This window comes from Malurus melanocephalus, unplaced genomic scaffold (genome assembly GCF_030028575.1).
Source record: "Malurus melanocephalus ecotype Western Australia unplaced genomic scaffold, MMel_1.1 scaffold_126, whole genome shotgun sequence".
In the NCBI taxonomy this organism is placed as follows: Eukaryota; Metazoa; Chordata; class Aves; order Passeriformes; family Maluridae; genus Malurus; species Malurus melanocephalus.
Window position 1 is genome coordinate 1,554,871 of NW_026623358.1, and position 17,457 is coordinate 1,572,327.

At 37.6% G+C, this 17,457-nt stretch overlaps 1 protein-coding gene across 2 annotated transcripts in view; it reads left to right on the top strand.

Annotated features, from left to right (window-relative positions):
- Window positions 1-17,457, top strand: part of PHACTR1 (phosphatase and actin regulator 1) — a 304,815-nt gene that overhangs the window by 72,239 nt on the left and 215,119 nt on the right. The window lies entirely within an intron of this gene.

A 17,457-nucleotide genomic window follows, 5' to 3' on the forward strand; every position in this document is an offset into this window, starting at 1 on the left:
GTTAATACTTTTTAAGACAATAATCTTCTGATCCATTTATGTTTAGGCTAGATAGGAAAAGCCTAGCAGGGAGGCCTCTTATGATTCTTTTCATTACTRCATTGAACTCTTTGCTTAACTGGTTTTGACCTCATACACATCTCTTTGTTTTACTTGTGTTTTCTTGATTCTTCATTCTTTGAAGGTTGTTCGTAACATAGTGATGAAGTTGCTTGCTGGCTGGAATCTCTGTAAGGTGCCTGTTTGCTAAATTGAAGACTGACTTTGCTCTAGCATGACTCTTTCCCAAGGCCAGATTCTGGCACTCTACCTCTCTTCTCCTCCTTGAGTCTTGTMTTGAAGATTTTCTGCAGCCAAGCTTTCCATAATTTTTTAGATGMTGAGAACATTGGTGTCCCTCTGTCTTTCACCTGCCATATAACTGCTCTTTGTGGTTCTGGTGGGCCTGTATTGGAAGCAGTAAGGGCGGTGAAAATGTCACAGGGGTGATAAGGGTGATCAAAACTAGGGATAATCACTAGTATTAGTTGTTATATATTAATATTATCACTAGATAATAATTTTGAGAAAGAACTACTTAGACTRGGAGTTTTCCTGCGTGTGACACAGCTGCATATGATACAGCTGAGAGGACGTGCAATTTACAGGCATATAAAAAAGATAGGGTGCAAAGGAGAAATAGTGATCAGTTGTGCAGCACCCTCTCCAATATGAGGGCTGGGGATTTAAGTGAAGTTGAAGTGGTGCAGAGTTAAAGCAAATAAAGGGAGATGGTTTTTCACACATTGTGCTGTTAAGCTGTGAATTCATTAGCAAGAGATGTTGATGCTAAAACTATATGCTTTTAAGGGAGAACTGGAGATGCTGATGGAAAAGAAATCTACCAAAGTCTATAACCACAAAAACATTACCTTTTGGATCAGGTAGTCCCTGAGCCTCCATGTATTCAAGCCTGGAAGAATAGACTGGAAAAGGGTCATTTCTTGCTTGCTCTATTCTTGAACTGCCATGTAGGCTTCTATTTTTGTCAGTTACCGAAGCCAGGTTGTTGGGTGAGATTGCTTTTAGTTTTGACGTGTTGTTTTTATGTTCTAAAGCATCTCAGCAATGATACTCAGGAATATAAAACAGGCAAAATAATTGTGGCATCTTTCTACAGGATCATGGCAARTGCATGGGTGGTGTAGTTAAGCTTATAGTATTATGATGTTTCAGTATTTCAAATAAAAGTCCACTGGGTTGAGTGTTGTCCCCGATAGACAGGAGTGTGAAATCCTTCACACTGGCAACGGGAGCAAGCCCAAATCTCTCAACACTCTTCCCACTCCTGTACTATGTGAAGGGTGGGCAGCACCACCTCCTTTTTTTTTTTTCTTTTTTTTTCTGAAGGGGTGAAATATTAGAGTATTTGACTTGCTTGTTCAGGAAGAACAGGGAAGCAGGTGGGAAGCTTTGGGAAGGAAGATGTGTCTAATCAAGTGTCAATAAGAGTGGAGAGCTGTAGTATGTCTAGGTGTGTGGCTCACACCAGAAGGTTAAGATACAAAAACAATTACATGTTTTTGTGCAGTTCAGGTGACAGCTGAATCCACTGTAACATTTTACTTTCTTCATGTCATTCTATTAGTATAGATGGTCCCGATCCATACTTAACTTGCATTTAGTTGAATTTTAGCTGCTAATTTCTCCTAATCCCATTTTACTGTACTCTTATACATATTTCATACAATTGTTTTAGCATAATAGCACTTTTGCAGTGTTTGTAAAACGGCTTTGAAATCTGATGGAAACTTTCTACTATCTGATAGAAGTTTGCTACTTACGTTCAGAACATAATTTTTCAGTTAGTTTTAAATGTTATGATGTTATTTTTGAATATCAGGCACTGTCCTGCTAAACCAATGTCAATATGAACTAAGTAGGAAGGGGAAAAAAAACAAGAAAAGGGTGTCCCATGAACCACTCACGGTTAAAAATTCTTTGGTGTAGATGATACCACTTAAAATCAGTTTCAGRTGATGGAACTAATGTTAACGTACTACTTGTCATTTTACAGTGTTCCTTTATGACAAGTTAGAGAAACCATTCAATTTGTCTCAAATTAGTATTTTATTGCTAGCTATTTAACTGTTCATTAATAATCTGGAACTTCCTGCCATAATGAATTAGGGTTTTTTTTAGAAAATGTCAAAGGATTGAAATTTGAAGCAAATTCTTTTACAGGAGATGGCTTTCTGCATGGCAGTTAACGAAYGATGGTGTGAGTCTATTTTTTACATGCATCATGGAAGTTATTCATTAATATCTAGGAAGATTATTCTCATTTAGGACATTTAATTTCTTCAGCCAAATTCAGACTGCTCTTTCAAAATGCTATTTTGCACAGTAATACAGCTAGTTTTAAAACTAGCATGTGCATTTATACACTTCATGTGAATATGCTCTTCTTTGCCTTACCATTTAAAAACTGCAGGCACAGAAAAGGACTACAACGGTCATTTATGTATAACGTTGTATGATATACCTTGCAACATAGTGTCAGTCTGGAATCCTGCCTCCACAACTTTCAGCTGGCACAGTTATGAGGAGTCATTTGCCTGCCACTGTGTCATAGGATCTAGACAAATTGCAGGGTGGTTGTGTTTATTTCATTTCCAATTAAGCCTAGATAATAGCAAATGAGCTATGCCTCAAAAATATTTAAGAAGTCAAAAGTTCAGCTACTATTATYATCTATATGCCTTACAAAGCTTGTCTCTATACTAGGATTAAATCCAAGATTTACTGAATCCCTTTTTGCTCCCTTCTTTGTGATGTCTATAAAGCTACCTGGTTTTGCAGAATGTCCATTACTGCACTGACACTGCCATTTGTGTCTCTTAAAAAGGATTAATAGACTAGTCCACAGTTTTTGAGGTCAGGTACTTTCCAACAGCAATCACTATGTTCTTAAACTGAACACAACATTTAAATAAGATAGAAAATTTGTTGACTTTTAACATGATCTGACTTTATTAGTTGAAAGGGTAAAAATTGCTTCTTTTGACACTTGTGACGCAGATTGTATTGATTTAAGTAGAGCTTTCACAAGAGATGGCTTGGTTTTTTGTTTTTTTTTCTGGTGGGAATTTTTTGTTTGGGTTTCTTTTTGCTGGGATTTCATTTTGTTTCTTCCTTTCTCTCTTTGAATTGGAACTGATCAGAAGACAGCAATTGTATTCTRTGCTTATCATAAGACTTAGGAATCTTACTTTTTTCTGCGATGAGAAATCCATTTGAAGCATTCCTGCCTGTTTTGAAAATGCCTTCTACTTTCCCTTCTCCCCATAAATTTGAAGGAGAATTGGAACTATCCAGTTTTAATGGTGYTCTGTCTTAATCTGTAGGTTGTGATGGTCTCTAGTCTACAATTTTAAAACACTTGCATGAGAAGAAAATACTTACATATCAGAAGGAATAGAAGGAGGTGAAGTTTGGCTATCTGATTTTAGTATGATCCTGCTAAATTTGGCACATTTTCCTTCTTTTAATGTGTATTTCAGTAAATAACTCATTGCATTTAATCACTGTAATCTACTGTTGATGATACTTGGAGGTCTGAATGTAGGGGCTTTTAAAAAAAAAAAAAAGAAATTCTCAAGATGAGTTCATAATTACCTTGAAAAATAAAGATATGCATCTGTAGAAATGATGCAGTGACACAGCTGTCATTCCCTACTAAAATCCTGTAGATGTAAAACTGCATTAAGATGAAAAATACAGACTCTATTGCAGAGAATTCTAGTTAGTTTTATGATTTCTTAAGATCTCTATTAATACATCCTTTCCAGTCATASTAAAGCTGAGAGCAAAAGTTTATCATACAAATGGGGAATTTTTATTCTTTTTACTCAGTGGAAGTGTGCAAGGTTGAACTGTTACGATGATGAATCCTGAATTCCTTTGTTTCTGAAGTACTATCCAAAATAGACACATGTTTAATTTCTGAAATTAGCATTAGAGTGTCATGGTACATTGTAGCTTAGGTATTTTGAAACATTAGTTGCAAATAATTGACTTCTTTAGTCTTGTACCAAACTTGGTTATATCCTCCTTTCTTTCTGCCTTGTATTGTTAAATAAAAGCTTTAGAAGAGGAGAAGGTAAAAATTAATATGTGTATGCATGTTGCTCAKTAAGTTGCTTTGTCCAAGTAAAAGACTTGTTCAAAGCCAAATGATTGTCATTGGAAATATCTAGAAAGACATGCCTCTTTCCTTAGAGTTGAACTAATTCCCAATCATACATTTGCAAAATCCCCATAACTTACTTTCCACGTTCAAAATAAACCAAGATATGGCAGAAGAAATTAGTTGGAATGTTGGTAAGTGTAACAAACATGCATCATACCTACTCAACTAGCCAGTGCTTGGTTTGTCATTCTGCCAGAACTTCCTCCAGTATTAATGCTGATAGCCATGTAACATGAGTASGACATTTGTGACGTGTAAAGTCAAAATTTATACCAAACTGTCCCTTTTTATTCTACATTTCTATCCYATATTGAGGATCACAGCTAGAACCTAAGTGGAGTTGAAGTTTCACTGAAAGAACTAGTTACACACTCATAGAGTAGAAAAGTTAAAGCATTGTCTTTGCAGTGAATTTCATTCATAATCATAGTGTGATTTCATCAGTGCAATGAAAACAATAACTTTCCAATTTGGAGGATAATCCATAAAAATTCAAAGGATCAAACAAGATACTTCATGTGTTGAATTACTGTCTTTGCTCTTAGCAAAAGTTTGCTCAGAGTTAAGTTATGACATGAGAATGAGAGAAGATTCATATTCAGCATAGAGTTGAAGATCAATGTTTTTTTCAGCTGAATAGTTCTTCTTCCCAAGAAAGTATTCTTCTCCCAAGAATGAAAGGCTGATGATTGCCTAGCATCACTGTAGAGAGCTTTGTCTGAAACAGTAGAGCAATTGCAACTGCCGTATTTTCTGAACTTCAGGGCAGAATTTGATTTTAGTTCTTACCATGACCAGGAGTGAGTATCCTGCTTTCTCTTAGCTGGAGATGCCTATTGAGCAGTAAACTGGCAAGAAAGATGATAAACCTAGTGGCTTAGTTTCCGTTTTTGACTGTCACTGCAAAGAACTATCAGAGCCATGATGTCATGTGCTCTTGAGTTGTGTACAATGAAGGCAGGTAGGTTTTTAAAAAAATATTTTAGATATTGGAAAGAAAACCTAAATGCAGAGGAAAGACTTCCATAATAATTATTGAAAGTAATACTTTTAAAATGCTTTTTGTTTTAAATCATGTCAGTCTTGAAGTATGACCATCTCAAACAGAATATTACTGGTTTTCTGGTCCAATGTTTCAGAGTGTATTCTGTCCAGTCTTTCATATTCCTTTTGTATTTCTAAGAAATTTTCTTTAAACACACACTTCTCATATGCAACTCATGGAGGAAGTTACTGGCAAATCTTAAAGTCTGAAGAGACTAATGACTCCCTCTCCCATGTAGATATTGTGGGGGATTGAGAAATAAAATMTGATAATACTGAACAATAGGTATTATAATAAATATGAGCATTTTAAATTTCTCAAATCTTGAAAATTTAGAAAGGCTGCAATTTCCCATATACCCAAGTGTTTAAAAACGGYATCAACAGAAGAGTTGAAGAGCTTGACAGCTGGGAAAATATGTCCTCCTCAACAGGCTGGAAGGAAGCTGTCAAGTGATGTGTTTCCAATGTGGAGATTTCCGTGTGGAATATCTCCATGAGTTGCTCCCGCTTTGGCAGAGAGCCATGTCAGAGGTTTTCTCAGCATCTTGTATGACAAGAGGGAGGAAAAATCTAGCACCCATGTCTGGGAGGGTAAATGAGCAGAGTTGTCTGTAGCATTTAATTACAAAACAAAATAAAAAAAGGAACACRCAAAAAAACCACACCAGACCTAACAGTGATTCTATCTCTGCCTGCTTGAACTGTTTATYTGTGGAATACAAAAATAAGTGACAGGAAAACATCATAACATGAATTGCAAGTTAACTGAAGAAGAATAAACCATCTTTATACCTAGAATTCCTTCAGGTATCAAGTCTGTCTTTATAAATAAATTGGTGGTATTTTCCTTAAGCCTCAATTTTAAACCCAAGATGGTGGGGAATCCTGTCAATATTTTCCATTTATGTAGTCTGAAGTTAGATTTAAGAGCCATATCTTGTGGGCTGCCTTCTGGAAGTTCTGGGCTCTGCAACTCTCATCAGATTCATCAAATGTACTATTTCAGCATTCTGTRCCACTCAAAATTTACTTTATTCAGAACTTGATTTGAAGAAACACTAGAATGCAGCTTGCAGATGCTAGTTATTGAGGAGGAAAAATAGCATAAGGATCTGCTAGACATATTTAGAGATTACTGGCTCTCTTTTTTCATAGTTCTGTTTAAATTATTCTGTAGGGACCTTAAGAACCAATGGCTGCAAATACGTTGTCCCTGAAACTTATTATTATTTAAATATCTTTCTAGGTAGACCCATGATTAAACAAATAATGAGTGCCAAATAAAGCAAATATTGCTGTATAATCTTCACTCATGGGTTTACCTTGAAAGATATACAATGTTTTAATTGTGCTTTGCTTTGCATTCCCCTGTACATTTTTCTGAAAAATTACCTGTAGTAATCAAAGGTTAGTCAAATAAAACACTTGATCAAAATATATGGTTAATTAGCGAGTTCTCTTATTTCACTTGAACAATTCTAACCTCAGTTAAGACTTAGAGATTCAAAGTATCTGATAATAATGTAATATTGAAGCATCAAGGCTTGTGTTTTAAATTAKCTCTGGATAATGTTGCCTTCACTAACTATGACTGTCAGCTTTCACTTCCTCAGAGAATGAGTCCAGGGCAGAGCCCAAAAGTGTTCCACCAATCTGCAGGACTCCCACCAGAAGTGTATACAAAGTCTAAAAACTGAGGAGAATTTAGATTCTGTACTTGTCTGCATAATTAGAACAAATTGTACACTCACAAATGCCTAATCTCATGAATGCCCTGTGGGGTCTTCCAAGCCTTGGTCCTGCCTCCCATGTTGCTTTCATGTGTTCTGTAAGTGCATCCATGTGGTTGTGGGCAGGGAGAGGTTGCATGGTCCTTGTAGAGCCTGGCCCAGAATAGCGTGAGATAAAAGAAGAGGCTTCTGTTTACTGTTTCAAAATATGTAATAGTTACTCCTTCCAATTTGCTTACACAGAACTRTGGTCTCAAACCAGGGCTTATTTGAGCTTGCTACTGCGTAGGAACCGAACAATTTAATGGTGTAGCTGTCTTAGCAGAAGCGATGTTTCAATGGAAATGGAGTTTTTGCCGAGTTTAGCCCCAGGTTTTTCCTCACCACCTAAACTCAGCCGATGGGGAACACACCAAAACTGCAAGGGAACTGTTTACACAGGGGTGATGCACTGATTCAACTAACGCGATTTTAAGTTAGTTAGTACAACTTTGCTGAGTCTTGATTTCCCATTTAAAAAAACCACCACAACCCAATCCCCCACCCCCCAAAAAGAACAAAACAGCAAAAAAGCCTCAATCTAGTTTGACACACTGTATTCTTTTGGGATTTTGATATCCAGGGCAGTAAGTCATTGAACACTACCTCAGGGTGGAAAAGAAACAAATTTATCTGGAATACGTCCAATGTCAAGAGAAACATTTCTGGTTTGCATTGGTGTTTTGTTTAATAAATTATCTGCCTTATCTCCCCATTCTTCTGTTGGTAGGAAATTATTGTCTAATGCAAATGTGTTCTTCTGCTGACATGGCTTAAGTAATCTGGAATTCATTTCAGATGGCTTTGGCATTTATTGCCTTTTTTTACAGAAGTGAAAAAACTGTTATAAAACTAGTTGTTTTGTTAAGATGCTGTCCCAGTTTTGAGACAATTTTCAGAGGAAGTGCTCTSGAATGAATGTTTCCTCTAAAGAAAAGGGTTTAAGCAATCCCTTTCCTCTGATACAAAACAAGTTTTCTAGATCAAAGTAAAAAAAACTCTTTGACAWACAAGGACCCTGCAGGGCATGGGAAAAAGGAATAACTGTGAGATATTGAATGTTCAGAACCATACCCACACACCCACCCACCGCAGAACAAACAAACCCAAAATGCCAGGAGAAGGGAAAAACTACCGAGCATATGGCAAGAAGGAACAAAATGGTGGATGGCCYTTTGCCTTAGGGAGGGGAGGAAAGTTCATGGAGGAGCTGGGGAAAAAGCTGATGGGAACCTGGTGAACTTCTGATGTTGGTCTCCTCCTCGCAGCAGAYGAAGCTGGTGGGTTTAGAGCCCTTTCTTTCATTGGTTCAGCTTCTCCCAGGGTCTGGGTCGAGATAGGGTTGTCCCCGTGGCTTCCCTGTCAGTCTGCGCCAAACAGCTCCCACCAATGGTCTGATTCGGACCAAAAGCCAATCCAAACAGTCCAGGAAAAAACAACAGAAGTCACYGAAGAATTGCTGCTACAGTCCAGGAAGAAACTTCTTGCCTAAGCTAACAAAAACCAATCTTGCTAAAAGCAACAGTACAACCACTGATCTGAATGGCAAGCCRGGAGAGTGAGAGCTTGACCAAAGCCTGCACCACTGTTCCCCTGGCTCCTGCCCCTTCCCCAGACTCTCCTTCCAGCTACAGGACCCATTTCTGGGCACARAGCAGACAATCAGGAATGTAGTTTCCTCCTAAAATCACGCCAAGACAGATTCACTTGGTGTCTCAGTCTCTGAAAAGAGATTGTGATTTAAACTGCCCCTGAAGCATTAAGTCTAGATTTTTCTTCTTACTGCTTTAGGAAACCTTCATATTGAAAATGGGGTAACTGTTGGACTCACTTTGCACCAGAGGTGCACCTCATCCAGTGTCCTTTCTGGCAGTGTCTCTATGACATGCTTCATTCAGGTTTTCTAGAGTTCTCCTTCCCTAGCATATAGCTAAGGTGCATCCTGAAGAGGGATAACTCTTTGATGAAGAATAAGCGTATCTTTTACTGAGAAAATATATTTGTTTTTCAGGCAGAAGGAAATAGCATGATCTTAGTGGAAGTATTGGTCTCAGTGTGACATTTAGCAAGGGACTGTCTCTTAATATTAATCAAATGTACTGGACAGAGCGCAGTTCCTGCAGTATTGCAATGATAGAAGCCCTGGTGGTGTTTTCTTCACCTTGTACTCTAATTTAGGGTATGTTCATTGGGTTTCTTCTAAACCAATTAAAAGCTAATCATCTTAAAGGATTTACAAGCTTGTTGAAAAGTGAGCCTATTTTGCTAGGTTAATTTCTGAGTCTCAACATGAAATAATTTTGTTATATTCATTTTTATTAAAAGGACATAGGGTTTTTTCATTTTCTGCATAGACTTTTTTTACATTTACCCATTTATATTCTTGTCTGGTGAAGTGAGATGTGTTCTTTTCATGTAACWGCAAGAAATGTATGTGTTCAAGAGGCGAACATAGTTGCTTCTTGCCTGCAGATAAAATGAGAAGTAGCAGCATATCTACTAGTTGGATGTAAAATAGTTTTAGCATCGTGGACCCCAAAGCAGAGATTTTTCCCTGTGTAAGAAAGCACAAGACTAAATTCCACTCCTTTCTGCAATTAGGGAAAACTGTAGTACCTTAGCACAGCCTTAAATAAGAACGATGCAAAAAGAGCAATACAAACGCTTGAATATGTWAGACCTAATTTAACATAAGCCCATGGAGACAAGTTTTTTACTCAACCTTGCCAGCTGTACATATGCTTAGGTTTTCTGAGCACGAGGGAACTGAGTCTGCAGTAAAACTAATAAAAATCAATTATCTTTGATTGTGCTGTGTTGATTCCAGAGCTGCCAAAGCCTTGAAAGATGGCTTTTATGAATGCAAGAGTTTTCTGTTGGTTCCTAGAGGAATACCCAGGTGAGAAAATAAAGGCTGTTATGCATTCTTTCCCATTTATGAGCCATTTTTCAAAGACTGAGTAGAAGCTGACTGATAATTTGCCTTTTGAAGAAGGGGAGAGAGAAGTATCTGACTGGATGAAGTAGAAATAGGGGCAGTAGGGCTGTGTTTTCTGATTGTAACTATGAGTTTCAGGTCAGATAGGMACTTAAAAAATATCCCAGTCATACTTGAAGAAATGGTTTAAAGTGCTCTTGTTGCTTTCCTTTAGTGCATTTTTAGCCTTTGTGTCAGCATGTAAACCCCTAGAATGATTATGGGTAGAGTTTTAGACATCGGTCTCTGCCGCCTGGGAATGCTGATCCAGCAGTCCAGGCTAGAGTACTGGCGCTCTGTCCTATACTGTGGAGTGGTAAATAGCACTCAGGTCCTGAGTGGGCTATCACTCCTTGTAAACTATTCCACCAACCAACCATCCTGCTCCTCTTTGTAAAAATATCTCAAGTCTGTAGCAGGGGTTCTGCTGTTTCACAGTTCTGAATGCTTTTACCAGAACTGTTTGGGTGTTTTTCATCTTCATCATTGCATTTGCTGACAAGTATTCCACGGCAATCTGGCTGCTCAAAACAAAGTCCAAACATGCAAAGGATATTGTCTTTAAAAACCTTATTTCTATCAACACACTCATAAGGTCTTTGGTGAGCAGATTACTGGGAATTTTTCTCTGTCACATGAATTCTGTCACATGAATTCACTGCATGCGATAAAGGAAAMTGGGAGCATACCCTTCACTTTCTTAAAATATCCAGATGCCCAGCATGCCAGCTCCATCTCTATAAAAGAGTAATGTGATGACTGTCATGAGTAATAAAAGGTGAGGATGCTTCATGTGTTCTTTGTTTAAAAGGGGAAAAAAMAAAGGAAGTTTAGAACAGGATTAGAAATTACTTGAAGGTTGGGGTAGACYGGCAGGGAATACTTAATTGTGGAGAAGAAAAGTAATCCCATTTTAATATAGAAATGAGGTTGACAGGTGGACCCTAGAGTAGCACTACCCAAGCAACAGCATACATGAACTTTGGGAGCAAAAGGGATGGACACAAAGCACCTGTAAGTCTTCCAAGCACGTGGTAAATATGCTGTCTGCATTTTAGTGGTTCTGCAGAAATTCATCTTAAGTGGTAGAAAATAAAAGCAATAAAAGAACAGCAGCATATCATTCAGACCTAAAGAGGAAAGCAGCATAATAGATTGACTTAAGTTTAATGACTTATTGAGAATCTCCTGTGGTAGTTATCACAGAGCTGCAAATTTGGTGAAATATAAATCCAATGCTGTTAYTAACATTTCAGTCATTCTCACAGGGAATGGGTCTTAATTTTTCAGTGGTGCACTGGTGAAATAGYARAATCTATTAAACACTCACTTTTGTCAAAACCTGACAGATAAAACCTAAACCACTTTTTGGAGAAATTGGCTCTCAAATTTATAGCAAAAACCAATCACAGGAAATTGGCCTCACTAGTACCATGCACATTAACTGTGCTATGAATCAAAGTCACTAGTAGTTTCTTTTTGAAACATGAAGAATGCTGTTGCAATACTGTGCTTCATTTAACTTTTCTAAGTTGTAAAGGTTCCTCTGTGTGGGGAAGTGGCATTGGGGTGAGTGGCTTGCTGAGACAGGTTTTCTCACAAGGTCAGTAATGGGCTGGAATGAACTCTGGAGGACTCCTGTGAGATRCTCATAAAATACCATTAATTTTTCAAATAAATGTTGGGAATCCTTCTTTCCCTGAGGTGTGAATGGACTTCACTTCCACAGCTGTAGGGTGTTGAAGCGTGCTCAGCTGAGGTTACATCCTTGAACTTCAGTCTTTGTAGAGAGGCTGTTTGCCTTCAATGACTTGTGCTCAGATACCACTAGTTGCAGTGGAAAATGGACCAGGCAGTGAGTCCTCCAAGTTTGTGCCTGTTCAGAGTATCACAGAGAAATCATGACTGACTCAGCCACTGTTCACATTATGGTGCTAAGCCTRAAGGATTAACAGCATGGAAAAACAGAACAACAAAAGCAAACAGTGCCAGGCTTCCCTTCCTCCCCAAAAGTGTGCATTTGTGTAGTGCTTCACTTGCCTGGCACATGGCCGGCATCTTTGGGTGGGATTTTGGGGGATTTTCTCTGTTTGGATATTTTGACTGCTTAGGGAAGGTGCGAAGAGGTTTGCCACAGCAGGCAGACAGATCAGGAAGAGTTTCAATAGCTTTCTCATTATGATTTTTTGAGACATCCCATCAACACTCACTATACCTGGCTGTCTTTCTGCTGCAGGTATTAGGCAAAGAAAGTTAATAGGAAATACTTGTTTCCTGTTCTCAAAATATTTAGCACTTGCTGAAGTCTGAGACTGACTCAAACCCTACAGTTCTTTCAATGTCTTCCTATTTTTAGTGATGTGAACCACTTAGCAGTAACTCCTTTTCTACATGATTTTATCCATGCATATTTTGTTCCAAACAAGAAATCCACGAGTTAGGTGGATTTACCACCTCGGTGGTGACTGGTGAGGGATCTTCTGTACRTTTGGGAGGAATTAGTTGGTTCTCTCCTTGATGCCACTGTGTACAGCAGGACCTGTGCTGCAATGATTGAAACAAAACAAGCTTGAGGGGGCAAACCATAAGGGCCGAATGTTCCTGCCTCCCAAAATGARCAAAATGTAGCAAGGCTTTCTCATTGCTGAGACCAGCTTGAAAAGGCTCCTCTTCCCCTCAAACCAACAGCCAGAAATATTAAGACCAGATGATGTAAACCAGCACTGCTTTATCTCAAATTTGTTTTACTCTACAACTTGAATATTTTTTCACCTGCCTTTCTTTAACACATTGTGTTTGCAGCCCCATGAGTTACTCCTGATTAAATATTTCTGTACWGGGAATAGGATGAAATCCTCCAGATCAAATATTTCTGTTACATAGCCTAGCAGAGGTGTAGAGCTGTTGGTTCTGCTTGTTAGGATTTGCATTTGTTTTGCAATAGCTCATGGGATCACATGGGAAGGAAGGCCCAGCAGATCTAGATGCATAACAAAAGTACACTTTGGGCAGGATTTATGTCCCTTAACAAGGAGTATGTTCAAGGGAGGTATCTAAATCTGACCTAATCCTCTTAGGCCCCATATTCAGACAAAAGAACTAAAGAGACACTTCAAGGCTTTAAAGAAGAAATACATTTTCCATACTATGATGGTTATTTTAAGATGAGCACCTGCCATCTCTTTTCCACACTGATTTTAAAGGGAATTTATTGCAGKTGTCTCAGATGTAGAAGCCTAGCTCTACAGTGGGTTCATGGGGTGACATGAATACGTATGAAGGAATTTATTTTTTTTTTTTTGCTAATCTTGGTAACTCTACTGCTATTGTGTTATTTGGGATTCATAGCACCTTAAGTGAGAATATGTGTTTTTCTATCAAAATTCTTAGTTTACCAAKTCTTTGTTTTTACTGCACCTACCAAATCCATTCCTAACCTGTGGCTTGAGACCCTGCTTCTTCAAGGTCTGACAACTGTGATAACATAAAACCTTCCAAAAATCTGACTAGCATTATATGAAATATCTTAAGTGTTTTGAAGCTTGTGATTTTTTTGAAACAAAAAGAGAACCATAGGTTGGTTTGTTGGGTTTTTTTTTTTGTTTTGTTTTGTTTGTTTGTTTTTTGTAATACATGGAATAAGAGACTACCTAATTAAGAAGGGCTTTTTTCTTTTTAAATTGCAACTAGAAATTTTCAAGCATGTCTGTCTAGGATTTTCCTAGTTCTTTGTTTTGAATCAAATGATAACATTTTATTTTAAAGGTAATAAAAGGAGAAAAGTGTGGCTGTCAGAGTTCAGGCTGCTAATGAAGTGCTTAATTAAAGTCCCATTTTTTTCTTCAGTCTGATACCTAAGCAGCTGCGTATGTCTCTGTGATAAAAAGAGAGATTATCAGCCCTCAGCTGAGTTGTGTAGGGTGCTGCTCCATTCCATAACTTTCAAAATCTGAAGATGGAAAACAAAAAAGAGAGGTTTTATAATGCACTTGTTTTTCTTACTGATTTCAGATTTTTGTCCAGCTTTTAATGATTCATTACTTATAGATATTGTGTTTTTCTTCAGTTACCAAGGCAATGCTGCAATGTTGCTGCTTTTAATAAAGTTAAAGGTGTGGTTTTTTGATACTGTGTTTTTAAACAATTCTCTGTTTCAAGGTTGGAGCTGTTTCATTGTATTCTTTAAAAYTCTTTTCCAGACTGAAGTGGTAGTATTCTTTGAAGGTGGTAAGACCCACATTTCAAATACTCCAGGAGAGAAGCCAATGAAATACCACTGCAAAATCTTCCAAGTCAAAGCTTTCCTGAGRAAATGAGTGAACAGTTTTAAGGTCTTTAATGGTTGATGCAGGGGTAGAGGAATATCCAGGTTCTGAGTGGCTAAACACACTCTGTGACAACATCTTTTGTTCTACCAGTTGGACAATGGTCTAGTTTACAACCTGGAGAAGTGAGGAGGTAAAAGTTCTTTTTAGTCTTTCTGAACATCATAAAGCATTCTTCTCATTCAGTGAATACTTCACCAAAATTTGAGCAAATACATAGAAACAGCAAATGCGAAAGCACAGCCCTGCAGCTATTTGTATATGGAGAGATTACTTTTAGGGGTGTAAATGGAGTGTGAGAATTAAATTCATGCCCAAGTGTGTGTGTAAGAGACAAAGATGTACATCAAAGGTCATCTTGATTAGAAGGTGTTGTACTCGTTGTTTCCAGTTTCACTTGCTTGTAGATCATGCTGGGTAAAGATCTGTTGGATGTTATACACATATTTAACCTGATGTCCTAGTGAGGTGATGATACTTGAAGATGGATGAACATTGTTCCAATGTATAATCATTTGTAAGGTACGTGGATTAGCGCAGAAGTGCTGCAATGATCCGTGGATTCAGTTACATGTAGGTAGATCCTTGCAGATGTGAATGTAGTGGGTCTATGCACAGTGGTTTCAGGAGAGCCTCTTCACTCTAGCCACCTGAGTGCTTAAGATGTGGATTTATTCACATTATTGTTGTGTAGCATTAAAGTCAGACACTGTAAATAGTAATTATGCCTCCCRTGCATCTTTTCCTCACGCTCTGTTTTCCACTTCATCAATACACTCAAGGAATGATACCTCAAGTAATCTTTTAGCATCTCCACCTGTTCAGCATGTCTCGATTCCGTGTCTTGAATACAAAAATGTGGTGAGAGAATATTTTGCATTTTCATCTAAATTGTTTTATCTACGTTAATAAAAGACAAGGTGCCTGCTAACCATAATTCACTGTAATRAAACTTCAGTAAAGTACCATTCTTATAAGCAAACTATTGCCTTAGAGGACTATTTTAAGCTGTCTCTGTTTCTTCTTGTGAAAATCTGCTTGACTTTTACTTGGAGACGACCCTTACCATAAAACCTGATGCAGTCCGGGGGAGTCCTGCAAGAAGCCACACTCCTCAGAGCATGCATCTGTGTGAGCAATTAATTCACACCCTTTCTTCAGCAAACAAATCAGTTCATGTTGAATGTGCCAGACCGATCCAGAAATTTTGGGTGAATTTCTAGACRTACTGAAATCAAAGGCTAAATTTCTTGCACTAACTTCTGTAAAGCCAGATTTTTATCCTTGTGTGTTCTTAAGAGAACACTTTTTTTAGGTACATGATAACAGTGACATTTAAACACCTGATCTTAAGATTTCCTTCTGAGTTCTTTAGCTTAACTAACTCCCTTCTCCAGCCAAAAAAGGCATGTCATAGAAGTTAATAGAATATTTAAAGAATAAATGACTGAAGTAAGTTTCAGACAGATTATGAATCCTAGTTCATAAGATGAGATGCTGCTCTTGTTTCTGATTTTCAAATGCAAGATGATTAGCTTCTATGCTTCTTGAGAGCACTTGAGAAATCCTGAAGTGTCTGAATGGATGAATGATRGAGTAGTGCAGTATTATACTGTATTCATTACTCAGCTGTAATTCAAAACCAGCTTGATTATTTATTTTCCTACTTCCTTCAGGGAGGGGACAATATGAAATTATTGCTTCTACATTGGAAGTTACCAGTGATCTTGCCTGATCAGAAGACTGTAAGAGGTTCTGAGATTCAGCTGTGTCATTTATGTCAGGSAAATTTCTTGCTTTTTTGTGACTTTAGCAAAATAAGTAACTACAACATATTCCACTGTTTCTTTCCATTGTATTTTTTTCTCCTGAAGTTCATATGAAAGGTTATATAATTTACTAAAAGGCATACCAAGCTGCAGTTTTAAAGCAGTATTAAAACTGTCACTCATCTTTGTTTATTTAAGCTGATATCAAACTCAGGAAAACAAGAGGGTTCAATCACAAAACTTCCAATTATAAAACAACCTTTGTTCAGCTCAGTGAGAAATCTTTTATCAGTTTAAGACACAGTCTTTCAACAGAATCATTTCTTCTGTTGGAATCTCTCTAGAAGTTGTTTATTACTACAAATCAGGGAAGGTAATTTTGGATTTTCTTTWGTGACAAATTGATATTTAAATATTATCTGATGATTTCTCTTATCAAACAAGAGGTATTGCTGCTGTCTAATGTGAAGTTGGCTGTGCTGTGATCTGCAGAAGATAAGAGGTCGGATGCATCACTAGTTTAGATCAGCACACTGTATTCAGCCTAATCTGCATAAACTGAAGTTACAATTGAAGTATTTGTTTACCTAGTGACATTTCTTTCATCAAAACACCCACAAATAAGTTCTTTTTTTGATTTTTTTTGGTTATTAATTCRCAGGAAAAAATAATTACTTATGAAAAAAGAATGTTCTTCTGTATTCTGTATTAGCCAACAGTAGAAATGACTGGCTAGAATGGCCCTGARCTGTAAATCCAAGCAACAATAATGACCAAGGTGAAGACTTGAGAAGGCATTACTYGTTAGCTAATTATCTCTTGAGGCGCTCTAGTCATGGGAGACTTTGGCCTGGAATCCTTCTGTTGCCAGGAGTAAATAGCTTATCCTGCAGGAACTTCTGTTTCAGTAGCAGGCACATTTTATGCCAGTCTGACAGCTTGCTTCATTAAATGTATGGTTACTGATTTGCCAACAAGGCGTGATTTCCTCCCCCACACCCCAGCATCCTCCCCCCATGACCTTTGTAGATCTCATCAGAAATCGTTATTTGGAGGCACAGCAGAGAGTCGTCAGGGACAGATACAGTCAGGAAACTTGGATCATACTACCCTCGCATTTTTTATATTTTTCTGATGGCATTTCAATAGAAAATTTAGAGGTTAAGGAAATGCTGAAGATATGTTTATTGCTACTAGTTTTGGTTTCTCATCTGATTTTTTGCTGTTATGAAGACAGTTAATTTCAGTAGTTTTTAATTGTTCGCATAGACTTGCCCAGAGTTTTGTATTAACTTTATTTGAAAGGTTGATGGACACCCTATTGAGAATAAAAGCCAGC